At 40.6% G+C, this 19,564-nt stretch overlaps 1 protein-coding gene across 17 annotated transcripts in view; it reads right to left on the bottom strand.

The window, feature by feature from the left end:
- The window catches only part of SLC16A7 (solute carrier family 16 member 7), a 141,797-nt gene that overhangs the window by 59,071 nt on the left and 63,162 nt on the right, over positions 1-19,564 (bottom strand). For 11 of the 17 annotated variants that reach the window (XM_074374638.1, XM_074374642.1, XM_074374637.1 and 8 more), the window contains one exon: positions 1,606-1,737. The gene's annotated coding sequence lies outside the window, so the exon portion shown is untranslated. Of the gene's footprint in view, positions 1-1,605; positions 1,738-14,391; positions 14,802-14,838; positions 14,995-18,894; positions 19,047-19,564 lie in introns of those variants that run through there. The other 6 variants (XM_074374641.1, XM_045510180.2, XM_074374643.1 and 3 more) reach the window with 3 other exon arrangements.

Raw genomic sequence — 19,564 nt, 5'->3', positions numbered from 1 at the left:
CAAACAGTGCTCTATGAAAACAGACACAGACGTTTAATCTTTCTTTGATGTCAAATTTTATCTAAGATATTTTCAGTGGTCTCCTATAAGCACTTTTTAGATTTTGAGTGAAAACATTCTCTAAAGTTTTCTAATGTGTCCACAGTTACAACCAATGTCTTTGCTTTCAGAAACTCGCGTAGGCAAAATGATAAAAATGAAACTTGTAACAGAGCACTGGTTCCCTAGGATAAATACTATGACAGTGAGTAACAGAATGGAATCAGCAATGTGGACAACTATGACCCTCACTCTTTTTCGGAATGTTAATTTTGGCAAATACACTTAAGACTTTTTAACATAATATTTTACAGTATTTCACGTAAGGAAATCAGTATAATCTGCAAGCGACAGGCAGGGCTGAAGATTAAAATGCTTATTTTACAGTATGTGAGTCAGGCATATCTGCAAGGAAGTTCTCAGACATCTCAGTCCTTTGCCCATGTTAAAATTAGGGTATTTGGTTTTTCTGCAATTAAGTTGTATGAGTTCCTTGCATATTTTGGATATTAACTTCTGTCTGGATATATGCTTTACAAGTGTTTTCTCCCATTTCATAGGGTTGCCTTTTCATTTTGTTACACTTTTCTTTGCTGTACAGAAACTTTCTTGTTTGATGTGGTCTCACTTGTTTATTTTTGCTTTTGTTGCCTTTGCTTTTTGATACCAAATCCAAAAAAATCACTGCCAAGATCGATGTAAGGAGCTTGCCTTCTATGTTTTCTTCCAGGAGTTTTATGGTTTCAGGTCTTACATTCAAGTCTTCAATTCATTTTAAGTTGATTTTTGTGTCTTGTGTAAGATGGGGGACATTATTAATTCATCATTTTAAACTACTGCAGCTTTTCTCACATCTATATTCTATAGTAAACACAGAAATCACAACTGGGTGATTCTTTTCGGTCAGTTCAAAAATTATAACTAACATTTTAAATAAGCTTAAATCCATTATTTTAAAATCAGTATAACAACAAATGTTGAAATCTACTAATGAGCTTGGTTGATGTTGGGATTTCCATTTAACAGGCAGGAACCTACGCTCACAGAAAAGTGAAGGGACCTTTTTAAAAGCATTATATAAGGGAGTTTTTTTTTTTTTTTCTTGATACTTCCTTTTCTTGTATTGTTATTTTTTTCATAGTTCACCAGTTTATCTCAGGATATGATCTTTTACTCTCTTTTTCCAACATATTTACTTGATTTTAATTATAATTCATCCTCCAGGTTGCAAGTCACCACTCGTAAACTTCTTCACATCTTTGTGTCCAGCCTGGTTTGTTTCTTCCACTTAAATGGACATCTTACGATCTCTTAGCTGAATCATTCCAAAGTGGACCAAAACCAATGAACCCTTGAAAAATTCCACTTCCAAAATTGTCACCCATGCATTATTAACAACTCTTGAATTGACCAATAGTCAAGACCCAATTCACACACACTCATTGGCCTCGTGGTATTTTCTTGTGCACAATTCTGTATTATTTTATACAACTTACGGCTGTTGGGTCTTGATCCTTTTATTTATGGGCATAGTCAAGAAAAACAGCATCAAAAGTAAAATGTTACCTGTTGGCAGATGCCCACGTGGACAGATTTCTTTGGATTACACGTGGTATCGAAAAGTCTCGTCACTACTGCTTGAAGTGTGGTATTTGAGGGCAATGCAAAGGAAGAGAGGTAGAACAGATGCTGGATTATCTAAAAAAAAAAAAGAAAAACAAGGGTAACATGTACAACTGAGTGCCACAGCTTCATTAGAGTCACTAGCTTTAATTCGCCCCAATAAATTGTGACCATGTTTTAATAATTAACAAAATTGAGTCCATATACATAAATACATGTGCATATGTATTCCTTTATCAATCCACTGATGGGATTAGTAAGGTACGACAAAATGATGAAGCGTGTGCAGGAAAATAAAAAATTTAAAGTATAAAATGAAGATTTGGCTTTTTAAAAAATAAGTAACAGTAAATTACATACGTACCATTATGAGAAGGAAATGTACTGGCATTCATTAGCTGTCACTCAAATAATTCCCTATACTCATTTAAACAATTTGACCTAAAATTCAGTTAAACAAAATATCCATTGACAATAAAAACAGAAAATTTAAAAGAATTATTACAAATACAATCATGAATATACATGTCTTATGGTGAGACAGAGTAATGAAAATGAGACAAAAAGTATCTTAGAAATCTTATGATTTAGAAATCAAATGTCTTAATCAGATCTGGGTGACAGATGAATGTGCTAAATCTCCTTAACATATCAAATACTTTTATACTTTTATTTCGACTTCAATCTGGTGCTAAGTAGATAGATGCTAGTACTTAGAGTTTATTTTCTTTGGGCTACGCTTTCTTTTGCTTAGATTAAAGCTAGGAAAAAGTCAACTCTGTCAATTAAATAACCAGTTGCTTGCCTTGCATTCAGGGCCACCTATCCTAAAGTGTTGACAGAAGGCAATGCAACCACCAACCCAAATGAGGTTTGTGTGAGAGGATGAGGAACGTCTGGGATCTAGTTGCCAAGTTCAGTGAGAAACTGAGGGTAAGGACTAGAATAAAGATCATGTTTAAAAAAAAAAAAAAGAAAGAAAGAAAAAAAGTACATCAATGAACTCATCTACAAAACAGAAACAGACTCAAAGACATAGTAAACAATCTTGTGGTTACCAGGGAAAAGGGGGTGGGAAGGGATAAATTTGGGAGATGGAGATCTGCAAATGTTAACCACTATATATAAAAATAGATTAAAACATTTTTATTCTGTATAGCACAGAGAACTATATTCAATTATCTTGCAATAATCTTTAATGAAAAAGAATATGAAAACAAATACGTGTGTGTGTGTGTGTGTGTATATATATATATGCATGACTAGGGCATTGTGCTGTACACCAGAAATTGACACATTGTAACTGACTATACTTCAATTAAAAGAAAAGATTCGCAGAAGAATTAGAAAGTCATGGATAAAATCTGAGGAATGGATATGGCTGGAAGAAAAGTTTTAAGTTGGGCTATGAATGGAGAGTCCACACTAAGCGGGTCTCCTACATCCAGGATAACAGGAGTGAGGAGGGGCTCACATCTGCTCTGGTCCTACCAGGAGACTTGGGTGCCTCTGCGACATTTTTAAGCCAAGTAATTCAAGGATGGCAGCTCCAGCTACAAGTAACCAGCTTATCCAAATGCAGAAAACCCTTCTAGGTGGAGGAAACACATTTTCTGTCAGTTTCCTCTGGCAGAGAGGGTGTCCCTGAGTTCGGGGCAAAGCCCCCGAGGAAAGCCTCTGGCATTCCTGACGTCTGGGCTCTGACCTCCATCAGCTATGTTTAGTTATCATGATGGTTCACGGAGGTTAGCATAGAGGCCAGAACAAGAGATCTTGACAAGATCACATTGTAAAGGCTGGCCAACTTTTCTACAAATTTTTCACAGAGCTTTAACATGACTGCTCTATTTTCTTCCAGAAAGACCAGCCCACATCCAGGGCTTTTTTCAACAAATTGGCCAATAATCCAGGAATTCTCTGTTTGATAGCTATAAGTATACTGTTCTATTGTACACCTCTTTCTCTACATCTATTAAATTGTCATAGTTTCTACATATTTATGCAAATGTACTCATACAATGAATTTATTGGTCTTTAGTTTTAAAAATGAAAATTATTGTTTTAGAATTGGTGTGACGAAAAAACCAGAAGACAACAATCCTTAAGAATATGGGAAGCTTCTCTTTTAATTTGGGAAAGTGACTATTTTGGAGACTGTGTCGAGGTGGGCATAAAGCTCAAAGATTATTTTCCCCCACAAAAGCAGTGTTAATTACTACAGTTGGAAGCTGGGCTGTGGTATCAGCTAATTTGGTGTCTTAGCGATTAATACATATGCACAAGTTCTACGACGGGTTTTACTTATAACAGGCTGCATTAAAAAGTGCTTTAGAGATTTCAACCCGTTTCTAAAGGTTTCATTAGTTATTATAACCCCATGAACTAAGAGGAAGTGGTATTTTTAAGCACACTTATAGGTAAGAGCACAAAGAATCAGAGGTGCAAAGCAATTTTGCCAACGTGCAATGTCCTGTAAGTGATCACACTGATCCCTTGACTAGCATCTTTTTGTAAGACACATTGTTACTGATTCCACCTTAACACACCAACTTGGAGGCTGCTCTCTCTGTTTACAAATACACTGAAGGAGTGTATTTGTATATATCGTATATTTGCAACAGTATATTTCTATGGTGAATTTCCAAATCTCAATTCTTGTCTGTCTTGTCAAGTATTCAAATACTTGTTCTGTGGGATACTAAAGGCCAATTATCCTTCAAAGTCTTCAGAAAATTCACAGTCCAGCTTATTTACATGTCCTTTCTACAATGTTTTTGAGTACACTGACTAAAGTATATCATCATCGTTAACAAAAAGGTGACAATGACTGCTGAAAACCCTTGGCTATTTCAAATGTTTTTAAAAAACTTATGTGGTAGGATGTGCTGAAGCCCAAGAACTGTGCCCTCCCTTCTAGGAATCAACACCAGTTGATTAATCCATGGAGAAGAACACACAGGACAGAGAAGCAAAGGAACTACTAGTGACGGTCCACGGTCAGCCTCTAGTGTTCTACTCAAGGCCCTTTCTCACTCAGTTGTACAGAACATCAGAATGTTCCTTTATTTACTTTGTGAATAATAATTCTTCAACTTCCTCTCACCCAGGCTGCATCAATTTTACGAACCCTTAGCAACAGTCTACGCCATCCAGAAGTTTGTTTCAAAGTAGTCCAGAAATAATGTATTTAGCAAACTAAGCCCCAAATTAAATCAACAGATGCTAGGAGACTTCACTATAAATTCTTCTAGCTAGGCTGCAGATAAAGCATGTGTTGTCTTCACTTCCTACCTTTAAGGTGAACTATGTTTCCACCTACAGGAATTAATATGTTCCTCACAGAATAATGGACTGGTCTTTTTGCTCCCCCTTCCATCTTTCTTATACCAAGGATACAGTAATGTACAATGTTTAAATTTAGGGGACAATTCACCCAATTTTATAACAGGAATTAAACTGAACCGAATCTTTTCTTTTCCAACATGTAATTGAATTAAAATTGGAATCTAATCCTGGGAGGTTATTTTACTCTTCAAAGTGGGCCACGTTTTATAGCCTACTGACTGATTCGCTTTGACAGCTAGACGGGAGAGATATCAGTGGTGCGTGGCCCACAGAAAGTCAGCGACACAAAACCTATTTTCAGATGTAAACTTGTGGTACAGTTAAAAGGACTCTGAGAACGCTAATTGATAACAAGGGTCAAACTAACTGAAGATGTTTTTGTAATGAGCAAATTAGGAAAAATTATATGAAGCAGCACATAATTATTTTTGAAGACCTGGAAGTGGATATCCCATGTCCCATAATTTCCCCTCTTCCAGTACTGCACTTTTAGAATTACACAAAGGCAGTTGCAGGGGGCTGAACAGTAGCCCCCAAAAGACATGCCCATGTCCTGATCCTCAGGATCTGTAGTATATCTGATATGATCCTCGACACTGAACATTTATGTTCCCCCCAAATTCATGCATTGATACCTAATCCCAATGTGAGGTGGGGGCCTTTGGGAGGTTATCAGGGTCATAAAGTCTTTGTGAATGGGAATAGCGCCCTTAAAAGTGGAATCCCAGAGAGCTCCCTCCCCCTACCCCCATCTGGGGACAGTGAGAGACGGCTGTCTACGAATCACAGAGAGAGCCCCAAGCAGACACCGAGTCTGCCAACACCTTGATCTTGGACTCCCAGCCTCTATTAACCACGAAAAATAAATGTCATATTATTTATAAGCCACCTAGTTCTATGTTACAGCAGCCCTAACAAACTAAGATAAAAATTAGTTCCAGGAACAGGGGGTTTTATAACAAACATCTAAAAGCGTGGAAGTGGCTTTGGAACTGGGAACTGGGTAGAAGTTAGACAAGTTTTGAAGAGCAGCTAGAAAAGGGCTATATTCATAAATGGACCTTTAAGGGCGATTCTGCTGAGAGACCAGAAAGACAAGAGGAGAGCTGCAGAGAAGGCCTCACCCTTCTTAGAGAGCAGCGAAGCAATCCTGAACAGAATGTCGACAGAAACGTGGAGGGTGAAGGCCACTCTGATGAGGCCTCAGACGGAGACGAGGAGCGTGTTACAGGACAGTGGGGGAAAGGACAGCCTTGATATGAACGGCAAAGAACCTGGCTGAACTGTGTCCATCTTCCAGTTCTACTGTGGAACTGTGACAGATTAAAGTGGATATTTAGCTGAAACTGCTTCTAAGCAAAGTTGAAGGAGTGTCCTTGGTGCCTCCTGACTCCTTAGGTAAAACGTCAGAAGAGAGAAATGACAAAGACAGGACCGTGCATCATCACTTGAGACCTGGAGAACTCTCAGCTCACCCACACTGAAAAGAACGGGAAACACGGTCAGAAGAGAACATTGAGTGTTTTGGACAAAACGCCGTCTGAGGTTAGTCAGCCGTCCCGACAGAAGCAGGGGCCACTGCTGAAGGCAGTGGAAGAATCACTCCAAAGGTGGCTCAGAAATCTTCAGGGCTGCCCTTCCCATCACAGGCCCGGAGGGCAAGGGCTCCAGAGGCAGAGTGAATCCAAGGAGGGGCTGCCTGACCTATGGGACCAAGGCAGGTGCTGCCTGGGGCTGCCTCACGTGGGCTCCGCTCGTGCCCGCCAGCACTCTGCCCCTTGGCTGCCCCGGGTGCGGCTCCAGTGGGCGCCGGGACGCTGCCATGACGGCCACCCCTCCGGGGGACACAGGGGGCAAACCGTGGCAATGTCTGAACTCTTCCACCATCCCTGCCAGGGTACAGAGTCCAAGAGCCCTGGGGATACGGCTGCTTCTGCCTAGATCCCAAACGGTGGCTGGCAGAGCTGCAGGCTTGGTGCCTCACCCACAGAGAGCTATGGGCATGACCCCATCTTGCAAGGGCAGAGCCCAGGCACCAAGCTGCTGCAGGCGTGCGGCTGTTACAGACAGCCCCAACTTGGGTGGCTCCCGGCGGGGTTCTGGGGGCCGGGCTGCCCTTAAGAATCGCTGGATTACGATTCCAAACCCCAGACAGCCATTGTCAGGGAACTCTGACCTGTGGGAGCTGCAGAGGGAAGACCACAGCGCCAGTGGGTCCAAAAGCAGACCAGCCAGTAAAAGAAGATCATTCTTGATCCTTAAGGTTTATGGTTAGGTTTTGAAATTACTTGGGACCCATTACCCCTTTCTACTTTCCTATTTCTCCCATTTGGAATGGCAATGTCTATCCCATGCCTGTCTCACAATTATACTTTGGGAGATTTCCCAGGTTCATAGCTCAGAGTGAGTCATACCTGAAGTCTCACTCATACCTGATTTAAATATTTAGACGACACCTTGGTCTTTAAATTTGAGTTGATGCTGGAAGGAGTTAAGACCTTTGGGACTATGGAGATGGAATAAATGTATTTTGCATGAGTGAAGGACATGCCTTTTAGAAGGCTAGATGTGGAATGCTATGGACTGAAAAGGTTTGTGTCCCCCAAATTCATAAGCTGATGCCTAAACCCTAATGTGATTATATTGGGGGGTGGGGCCTTTGGCAGCGATAGGTCATAAGGGTGAAGCTCTCGTGAATGGGATCATTGTCTTTATGAAAAAAACCTAAGAGCTCTCCCTTGCCCCTTCTGTCATGTGACAACATGAAAAGATTGCCATCGATGAACCGGGAAGCTAGTTCTCCCAGAAAATGAATTTGCTGGCACCTTAATCTTGGATTTCCCAGCCTCCAGAAACCCGCCAAGTCTATGGTATTTTGTTACAGCAGCCTTGACAGAGGGCAAAAGATGTGATTAAGTTAAGGACCTCGAGAGAGGAGCTTATCCTGGATTATTCAGGTGGTCCTTAAATGCAATGTATGTTCCTTAAATGCAATGCATTCCTATGAGAAGAGAGTTTAGAGACAGAATGGAAAACACAGAAAGGAGACAGTGTATATGAAAATGAGGCAGAGCAGGAAGCGATGCAGCCACAAGCCAAGGAACGCTGACGGCCGCCAGTGGCTGGAAAAGACATGGAGCAATCTCTTTTCTGGAGCATCTTTAAGGAGCACCGTCCTGCTGAGAGCTTAGCCTCCAAGAAGTGTGAGAATAAATGTCTACTCACTGTTTTAAGCTACCAATTGTAGTAATTTGTTAGGGCAGCCCTAAGAAACTAATACAGCAGTAGTGATGACATTGTTTATAAAAGTGATGAACCCAGCAGTTTCACCTAAACATGTTTTTCTTACATAAATATTCATACAGCTTTGCAAAGAAGCACGTACAGGATGTCCAGGACAGCATCATTTATAACTACGGCAAACTGAAAGTCACTAGGAAAATGGGTAAATTGCTGCACATTCATAACAAAGGACCACAGAACCACAAAAAGAATGAGGTAGACCTACATGCGCTGATGTGGGATATTGTTAAAAGTGCAATAAATGCAGTTAACAGTAAGCTATCAAACAAAAGTGATTCCATTTATTTTAAAGTATATACACACAGAGACTTAGGTCTATTTATTTGTATTTGCATACAAATTATCTAGAAGAATTCGTGAAAAGCTGTTAATAGCAGGTGACATTGGAAACTTGGTTCTGTATAATTTACTTAATGAGTATATCATATCTTTCTATTAAAAACTGTACAAAATGGCTAAACATAAAATTTTAGCATGCAAATATAAATATATCCCTTTATATGTCAACTTGGTTGTAAGTTATAACAGGCACTTCTATTTGTATTACACATAAAATTTTCATATCTTTTTTTCCCCTATGATTTTTTTCCTGCTAGCTAAATTTTAATCAACGGAGGCACAAAGGAATTGACCGCCGTTTATGGATCTTATCCAGTAGTTCTCACTGTGTGGTCTCTGGTTAAGCAGCAAAAGCATAACCTGGCACCTTGCTAGAAATGTAAATTCTGGGGGCACTGCCTCCGACTGAACGGACTGAAGCTCCAGAAGTGAGGCCCAGAAAACTGTAATTTAACAAGTCCCCCAGTGACTCTGATGCCCACTGATGTCTGACAATTGCCGGTCTAGGCTCTTCCTCTAGCACACCTGCAAGTGTTAGTTGCAATAAATGCAATCAACTACTTTCGTTCTTGAGCCATCCCGAGGTTTCACAACTCCATATTCCCACCTGCTGTTTCCTCCAACTGCAGCATTCCTCACACTACCTTCCTCCATCTGATGGACTCCCATCTATAACTTAAGACACATAAGGATAAGGACATCATCTCCCCTGTCCTTGAGGTCGGACTTTTCTCCGATCCTAAGTCCCGTGCACACTTTTACCATAACACGCATATCACGTAACATCATATACATCACATTTACTTGACACTCTCTGTGTTCTTGAGAACAGGATCTATATCTTATTTCACTTTATTCTCAGAACACAGTAGGTGTTCGATAAATAGTCTCAAAGATACAAAGGTGAAAGAGAAATGAATGTTTTGGAAATAAGTATTTGCATCACTTTTGAATTAACATACAGCTAGGCAGCACAGGAAAAAAAAAAAAAAACACTCTTCTTGAAGTCAAAACTCCCTGAACTCAAACCCATATTCCACTACGTTCTAGATGTATCATTTAACTTCTCATATTCTTCCACTGTAAAACGAGAATTTTAACAGTCACTATCTCCAAATGTGGTGATTAATTAAGCATTCAGTAAGGGTCTATAAGAATTATTAGTCGAATCACCATCCAGTAGCATTAACAGTATGCAGTCTATTCTGGTCTGGATAACAGTAGTCAGCCCAAAATTATTTTAAAAATGTTTTCATGTTTAGAGAAAAATGTTTTTTTTTTTTTTTAACCTATTAGTATGCTTGTAGTCTTTTCTTCTCTCCCAGTGCCATACTCAGGAAAAAATCTCTATGGCTCCACAGCCATGGAAGATGACAATAGATAAGTGTGTTTTTATTCTGTTCTCCCCACATCCCCACAGTTTTTAAAGCCACAGAAAACTTCCCAGGAACAAAAATCTTACTCAGAATCCCAGCCCCCAGGGTCACAGAGACCCTGGTCTCTCCCTAGTATCACTCCCTGACTCCTTTCCTAAACAGTCCCTGAGGTTCCCCTTAAAATGCTTAGAATTTCTTGGAGCATAGTTGGAAAGTCATTTACACTACCTTTCTCACCTCTTGTATTTAGGGACATTCTCTGGTCAACATGGAGGAAAATGGAATTATATCTCAGAGATTGGGGGCATCACATTTTGCATTTAGTCTTTAAAGATTTTCTGGTCTTTTATCTTCCCTCCATTTGAAAAGAAGGACATTCATTAACTGGCACGAGAAAAGAGAAATTAAAAAACAAAAACAAAACCAAAACCACAACTCCTGGATGTTTCTAAGAAGATTACAGGGTCAGAGAATACCTTCCTCACTTTCCTATTAAAAAGATCTTCTTAAAAAGCTGAACATGAGAAAAAAAAAAATCCGTAAGATCACCCGATACCAATGATGACATTCAGAAATACGCTAGAATCCCCTAGAAGTTTCTGTGAAATACAGCACTGCTGGGGGCAGGACTGAGAAACCGTAGCACAGCAAGGGGACTGACTCAACCTGGCCAGAGGCACGGCCTGACGTGGCCTTGCCCTTCACGGCAGTAAGTTCCCCTGGTCCACTCACTCCTCTGCCCACCAGGGGCTGAAGCTACTTATGAACCATCGCTCTTGCAGAATCCTGGACGAGCGTGTAGTTCCACCTATGACACATCACTCTGTCAGCTGTGGGCTCATAATCCTATGACCCCTGTCCCTCACCGCCCTTGCGTAACCATGTCTACTGTGCGGGAAAACTAAAGACAGCCCACAGGCCCGACTCTGGGAAGTGGCTGACTGCATTACAGTCATCCGCTGGATAAACTGTCAAAACTACATTAAATAACAGTTATGAAATTACATAATAACGTGAGAAATATTTACTGTATAGTGTTCATGGAAAAAACTTTATGACTGTAAAATTCAAAATATGTGACAAAAGTGATGCATAAAAAGAAAATACACAGGCCAGTGGTGCTAGGGTGAGGACGGTAGGAAAGAGGATATTTCTTTGGTTACTCAAATGTGGGGTAACACTATTACAATATCTTGATATATAAAATACTTTAAGTTAATATTATGCATTTAAATATTCATCCTAATTTTGGTCTTTATTTCTGGTATGAAATATATTTTAATTTTAACTAGCCTACAACAGATTCAAATGTGAACGGTAATATAGTGAAATTGGAAGCTGTATTTTATTTAGAGATCTTGCCTTTATTTTTAAGTTCCTTTTTTGTTTGTTTTATGCCATCTTGCTTTTAGTTATGCCTAAGTGAGATAATGAGGCTCTTGTAGAAGCTGTAAAGATTATACCCAGGGATGGCCCCCACACTTAAATGTAGCTATAAACCACATCGGCTGATTACCAATTACCTACATAAATAACATTTACCGTTACACGTCAGTTGACACTTTAATATGAATTTCCTCGTAATTCTGTTTCTAGCCATTCTGCAGATGATGCAACTGAAATTCAACCATGTCAATTATCCTGTTTTATGTCTACCTACAACATTTCACTCTTGAACCAGGCTTTTATAGAGTTGGGCTATACACTTCCTACGACCTTCGCGTTACTTCTGAGTCATGGACGGCTTGAACTGTGCCTATCTCCACCCACCCTCTTCCCCTACTGTGGCTCATCCGTTCTAGTACTTGCTTTGCTGGTGGCCACTCGCCTGGGTTTTCTGCCTCCCATCCATTCCAGCTGCGTGTTTCCCCCTAAGACTTCAGGAGACACTCGGCGAGTTGCTAATTTGGTAATTTTGCCAAAATAAGACGAAGAAACAAAAGCTGAAGCCCACAGACAGTTAACCATCCACTGAATTTAGGACAACGTCATCAGAGGTCAGGAATGACACTTCAGAGGGGGAGGCTGGGGAGCTCTTAGGAACCCAATCGACTCATCAGTTGCTTCTTCCTCTATATACTTACGAGTGAATGAAAACTGGTAATTTTATTTTTTGTTCATAATTATTTGTCTCCTACCCACACTTGCCATGCTTCTCTGCAGGCAAAGTATATTCCATACCCACTGACTCTGGACTTTGAAAATGGAATATAAGCCAATGACCTATATAGTCCACGTCCAAGAGTGTGCTTACAATGCGTTTGCACGTTTGACTCTGTATCTGTGTCTTTACCTCCCAATCTGAGAACCTGCCCCTTTAGTCTGAATCCCTGAAAATAAGAAAATGCTTGAAGGTCGCCAAGCCCATCAGAGCCACCCAGACTGATAACTTGATCGTAGCCTTCAAGTGGCATAAACGAGAAATAAATATTTGTTGTTGTCAGCCCTAAGATACTGGAATTGTTTGATAAAACAACAAAATCTGAGGGTGGACAACAGCTCAGTGGTAGAGTGTGTGCTTAGCACACATGAGTTCCTGGGTTCAAGCCCCAGTACCTCCATTTAAAAAAAAAAAAAAGAAAAAAAATCTGAGAGTGGGTATGTAAAACAAAATCCTAACATATGTGGCACTGGCTTTACAGATGGACAGCTGGTGGTGAGGACCCTGTAAGAAAAGGTTAGAAAAATGACAGCTTCTGTTAGGCAGTGGCAAACTGCTTGGTAAAACTTTGCCTATGGTATTGCGGCAGGCAGAAAATAAACACAATGCAGTTGGGGTTCTGGGACGAGAGGTATGGAGAAAAATGCTGGTAGCGTGGGTTGCTTGTCATTAGCTCTGTTTCAGAAGTGCTAGGAGGGACCATGAAGGCATCATAGGTTTGATCTGTTTACAAGCAGAAATGAATAGGGAGAAGGGACAATCCACGTGTCACAGGACTTAAGGGGGTGAAAGATACATTACTGCCCTGTCCGTAGCTTGGTAAGACATTTTCAAGGGAAGACACTCCTTCAGGGCAAAACTAAATCAAAAGGTCACTAGAGCAAGGAAAAGAGCAAACCAACAGTGTGGCCTTAAGACCTTTTCTTAAAATCTCTTATAGGCTTAAGTCAGACACCAGGAAATTCTTTCACTTTGAAAAACAGTGTAAGTGGAGGTGGAGAAAAGAATAATGGTGCAGTCCCCGGTCTAATAAACTCAAGTTTTCTATAATTCCACATATTTAGAGCCTCACACAGAACTGAGTATGACTACTTGCGCTTACTAAAACCACATAATCAAAAAACTAGTTTTGCTAAAGATAATACTATAAAATGTGTGACTAGCCTGGATAGAAAAGGGTCGTGACCGTTGGAAGCGTGAAATGCCCCAGTGATGAAAATAGCTCCAGGGTCCTGTGGCTTGGCTTTACGTCATGTACAGAGACATAACACCGCGAAAAATGTAAATACATATATCACAATAAATGCCACTAAAGTGTTAGCGACCCTTTGAGCAAGTGACATTCACACTGGCTCTTAGCTTCCTCATTTGTGAAGAGACAGAGCAGCGCTGTGTTCTCAGAAATCCCTCTCAGCTCATTTTTGATTCCATGGCACTAGAACGTGTCGTTCTGTTTTATAGACTTTCTTAGCGTGTGAAATACAAATTTCTTCACTTCTCTGGGAAAATTCTACTGTTGTTCAAAAATAAGTAATTAACAGATAGACATTGTTTGAACAAGTTTTCCAAGATTCTAAAAATTATGGGCTGAATGAGAAAAGGTCTTTTGAAAGAGTCATCTGAGGGAACTGTATTACATAAGCAGACAGGGTCATGTGCTTAATTAAACACAGAGGATCCTGGAAGTCAAGCATTAGTTCCTTAAGTGTGCTTAGAATTCTATTCAATTTCCAAATCACAGTTTACTTTCCATAAAAGTTACTGTGTGAGATCCTCAGAGGAACTGGTTAGTTCTGAAGAATTTTTCATTTATCAAGATAAAATGCTGAAAAATATTTTGTGCCCTTTAACAGAATCTGTTCTCCTAGAAGTGGGACAATTTTGTTCCATGTTGCAAATAAACCAAATGAAGATATTATTCAAAGACAGAATGAAAACAGCCCCTCACACACTATATGTTCAAAATGTTTTAAAGAATGATGTCTTTCACTTTCAATTCATACATTATATAGTTTTAGCTCCGATATTTGCCAAATTTCATACTCTTAAATAAAAAAAAGGTGGAAATCATGTCAATCATATATTGGTTGATAAAAATATCATGTTCAATAGAATTTAAATAGTCACTAAAGATATCATTAATAACGTATGAGCTGACGGTGTACAAACATTGTAAAAGGTATCTATGCCTCCTGTCAAACTTACCTATAAAGTTTATGACACTGACAACAGTGGGAATGTTAACTGCAGTCATTTCTTACAAAAGATCAATAAAACCCAGCTGAAACAGGAGGGCAGAGCCAAAAGCGATCATTTTCCTCACGTTTTATGACACCCCCAAGGTTCACCATGAAGATCCTCTCAAAGGAAGGAAGCCTCCTTGGAAAGCCCCGTGGAGCTCGCAATTTCAAGCCCTTGCATTTAGAATCGGAAGTTCTCGTTACGTGACATTCACTGAACACGGATAATGAAGTTGGTGCTGACTGGAACAAAAACCAACCCGACGTTAAACAGAACCCGGGTGAGAGCTGCAGGAGCTGCTGGAAAGAAATCAATTGGTTCAATCCTGTGTGTCACTTCGAGAAGGTCACCAGAGAGAAGCCTCAGCCCGAATGCAGAGAAAAGAAAAACTTCCCTTTCCCCTGCCCTTACTGTATGACTGAAGACGGCAGATCCCCCGAAAACACACAAACAAGCAGACACGGTCCTCTGAGAAGTGATGACACGCCTGCACCAAAGCGAAGTAGGAGGAAGGAAATCCTGGGTTTCGTCCTTGCACACTGCGTCCACCCCCTCCCCCTTAGCACTCTCCCAAGGGCCTGTTGGCTGCCCTCTTCCAGGTCTGGCTGCCAACCAGGCAGGGAAGTTTTATTAGTTTAATTTGGCTTCCACCTCGCCCTTTCCCCTTACATTCTAGCGTCCACCCCTCCTCCCCGACCAGAGACGCTCGTGCTGCCTGGGGCCAGGTCTGTTCCAGGCGATCACTCAGCTTTGTTCTCACTCTGCCGCCGTCTGGATGTCAAGCTCACTCCCTGGCCCTTAGGCTGCCTTTACAGTCCGTGCCGCACAAGACAGTGCGATGCTTTCTCTGACCTTTTGTTTGCCCGTCCCCTGCCTCCCAGCCCGGCGGACAGCAGGACAGGAGGCTGAGTAGGAGCCACAGGCTGTCAACCCTTCTGCCCTGCTCCTGGGAATGACAACACTCCAGACGCGGGAACAGCAGGACGGGGGACTCCTGTCTTTCCCCGCCATCTCAAACACACCACTCCTTCCTGTTCCGTCCTAGAGAAAAAGGCATCTCTCGTTTTCTCAGGCTGTCCGTTTACTTGTCATCACTGATGATGATGAAGTTTCTCTTGCCTGCCTCAGCGATCTGGCTCCAATCATTTTCACACTTTACTTTCAATGTATCAGTCTTTTCTTTAGCCCACAAAATGTGTTTATCTCCTCAAGCCTAAAAATAGTGGGAAAGCATAACCCTCTGTAGATCTTCCTTTTGTCTTGTGTTGTCGCTGGATTTTTCTCATCTTCACTTCGCAACTTCACAAGAGGCCACCTTCCCTCGTAACCTCTTCTTTCTCACCACCTACTCCTCATTCCTTCCTTCAGCTCTTTCTCTTGCAAGTTTCACTGAATAAATGTTCTCTTGAAGATGAGCTGACTTCCTGGCTTCCAAAGCCACTGGGCCTTGTCTCATTCAAGTTTTCCATGGTATTAGCGATATTCAACTGAGGCTTTGGCTTCTGTGCCACTGTATCACTGTAGCTCCTGCCACGGCTAGTTTCTGCCTTCAGGTCCAACCTACGTGAGCTCTCCTAAAGGTTTTATTGTTGGCTCTCCTCTCTCTTTACAAACTCTCCACAATATTTTCCACCTTTATAAATCCAGCTACTGCATTTATACTTGGTGTCTCCCAGTTCTCCACCCTTGGTGCTATTCCTTTTCCTAAGTTACAATTCTTTTCTGCCTGCTTCCTGGACATTTTCAAAAGGATGCCTCACTGAAATGTTAAATTCCCTCAAGTCTGTTAATTGTAATGATAGTCGGCCCCGAGGCTGAAAGATTGAGTTCTTCCTCTCCCCCCCTTTTTTAAAGTCATCTTCTCTTTAATAGCTCTTAAATATGTCTTTTGTTCCATCTCTCTTTTTGACCACTGCGGTTCACATGCTCCTCTCACACAGTCCCCTAAACAACTGTCTCATCCTCAGTCTCTCTTCCTCGCCTCCCACACCTCTCTGCACATCCAGCCTCTCTTCAGAATCAGTCTACCAAAAGCACTCCATCACTCCATCGGGTTACTCCGTCACTCAGAGATTTCAATGGAACACCAAAGCCTTGACTCCGAGACGTTACAAAATGAGACTACATCAAATTTTTCTCGCCCATTTTTACCAGTCTGTTTTAAATGGCAGATTTAAATCCCACTGTACCAGGAAACACCTGCCTCACGGGGTGCTTATAGGCATTGCAGGGAAATGATCTGGTAGACCTGAGAAATTCTTTACTGAATGGTGCACTTACTTCACAATTTCTCGACGTCTTCCCTATGTTAATGGGCATTTCCATTTGCTTTAGTTACAGAATGCAGAACTCCTAGACTTGTTTTAGCGCAGAAAGCTTTTTCTCCAAGAAATCCCCCTTCTCTCCATTTACCTAATCCTATCGCACTGTCATGTGATGAAATCACACCCATCCTTCCACACAAATAAACAACACCTTTTAAAATAAAATCACAAAATTATTTTTTAACGAGTTACAGTCATTTTACAATGTTGTTTCCAATTCCAGTGTAGAGCACAATTTTTCAGTTATACATGAACATACATATATTCATTGTCACATTTTTTCCCCCTGTGAGCTACCACAAGATCCTGTATATATTTCCCTGTGCTATACAGTATACTCTTGTTTATCTGTTCTGCATTTTGAAGTCCCAGTCTGTCCCTTCCCACCCCCTGCCCCCTTGGCAACCACAAGTTTGTATTCTATGTCTATGAGTCTGTTTCTGTTTTATATTTATATATATATTTTTTTTAGATTCCACATATGAGTGATCTCACATGGTATTTTTCTTTCTCTTTCTGGCTTACTTCACTTAGAATGACATTCTCCAGGAGCATCCATGTCGCTGCAAATGGCATTATGTTGTCGGGTTTTATGGCTGAATAGTATTCCATTATATAAATGTACCACAGCTTCTTTATCCAGTCATCTGTTAATGGACATTTAGGGTGTTTTCATGTCTTGGCTATGAAATTATTTCTGAGAAAGGAAAATCCCCCTTCTCTAAATTCTCAAATTAGGCTATTTGGTTATATCATACTCTAGTTTGTTTTTGAAATTATTCATGCCTCCCTCCCATCAGAGACTGTATCTTGAGACCATAAAGCATGAATAAATCATATTTACATTTTTTATCGTGCCTTCCACAGTAGCCTCAGCTGAGTGAAGAACTTCATTCCAGGATATGCAAAAATTCACACCATTTAAAAAATAATAATTCACTTCTTCTAGCCCTCAGAAGGGAGAAATTCATATGCATTCTATTAAATAGCCCTCAAAAATAATATAATAATCCAAATATGTCATTTGCTACTTATGCAATCCTGAAATAGACATTGGTGCTAGAATCATTATCTGGAGAGAATGATAAAGTTTAGATCTATTCAATGAATTCAGTTCAAAAGGTAGAATTTATTCCAGTAAATAGGGTACGGGATTCACAAAGGACTAAATAAAACTAACTAAAAAAAAAAAATTCTGGTCTCACAAAACACTTTTATAAAGGCCAGCTGAGTTCCTGTCAAACTTTTTGGAATTTCTAGGATTAATTTCACCCAACTGGGTTGGGGTCAAACACATAAAATTTATCACCAGGACCTTGGGGAGTAAAGCAGTGTTAAGGGATTCCCGGAGTCACAGGCTCTAACTGGCTCCTCTACGTGATGGAAGTAATTAGTTCTTTCAACCTCACCCTATCCTGGGAGGAGTTCAGCCTGACTAAGCCATGTTCCTCAAGGACCGAAGAAGAAATGACCAGTTATTCCCACAGCTGACCTTCTCAAAGGAGCGAATAACAGAGAACTCCCCATCCAAATATAAGAGACTAAGAAAGGCTGTAAGTTCAGTCGCTATCTGCAATGTTATGCTCAGTCACACCTGACCTTAAAAGGGGCTGCAAAGTAAGAACGACTCTGCACCCCTCTTCACCCCTCACCATGCTTACACCTTGCTCTAATTTGTACGCATCTCCTGGTGAACACAGAGATTATCACAACAGAGAATTTGGTTAGAAAAAAATGTTATCAACAAGATAATTACAGACTGATGCCCTGTATAAAAAAATAAAGAGGGAATTATTCTAGGTTAGGAGTAACCTCACCCTGGGGTAGGAGGAAACACAAAAAGGGTTTGCAGATATAGGAGCCCAATGTGAAGGAATTCTTGTTTTATTCACTTCTAGGAGTGCAAGCTGAAGAACCTCCGCCTCTGCTCCCTGCCTTCTCCTCAATCCAAAAACTACAGCAAGCAAGACAATTCAATCTCAGTCTAAGAAAGATATGACTAAATTCCTATAAAATTCAGGATTGTTTTTCAACTCTGGTTAACTATTATGTGGAAAACACTATATTGGAAAATGTCCCCCGTGCTCTGCAACGCTCGCTCAGCTCCACGGCTCCTGAAAGCTCTCACGACAAACTCACTTACCCTCTGCTTCATTCTTCCTTGGCTCTGGGTCCCAGGGACTCAGCTTGGTTTCCAGTCTTGTCCATTGCCTCTCTGTCCTTTGTAAAAATTCTGCTCTTACAGTCTGGACCTCAAAGTAGGACAGTCTCCCTAAACCTGCCTTTCCTCAATGCCTTTAAAGTAAGAAAGAAAGGTGGTTACTAATGATCACTGTGGAAAACACACAGAAATAGTAAAAGTGATAAAAACGAGTAAGCTCCAGTGCTTATGTAGTATTAACTGTACTGGTCTTCAATTACAGATCCTGCCTCTCTCTGAGATGATAATTAAAGTGGAAATGAGTTTCTATTCCGAGTTCTTATTCCTAGAGGTAAGCCTTACCACGCTTCATTCTAATTTTGCTCTGATGATTAAATCAAGGTAGAACATTGTTATTCTTGTTTCCGGCGTTTGTTCATTTAGTGACTCACTTAACATCTACTGGGTATCTCATTTTATGCCAAAGATGGGGCCAGACACTGGAAATATAAAGACGACTAAGACAAAACACATTGTCCCAGACCTATGAAATAATTCAACCTAGGGGGTAAATTTTGAAGTAGATGGTTACAGCATAGTTTTATAACCATCATTAGATGGATAAATTCAGATTTCTACGAGGTTAAGAGGAGGAAAATATGGAATAAATGGT

This window comes from Camelus bactrianus, chromosome 12, assembly GCF_048773025.1.
Source record: "Camelus bactrianus isolate YW-2024 breed Bactrian camel chromosome 12, ASM4877302v1, whole genome shotgun sequence".
Classification (NCBI taxonomy): Eukaryota; Metazoa; Chordata; class Mammalia; order Artiodactyla; family Camelidae; genus Camelus; species Camelus bactrianus.
Note: the sequence above shows the minus strand (reverse complement) of the source record. Positions and strands in the feature narration are given on the sequence as shown.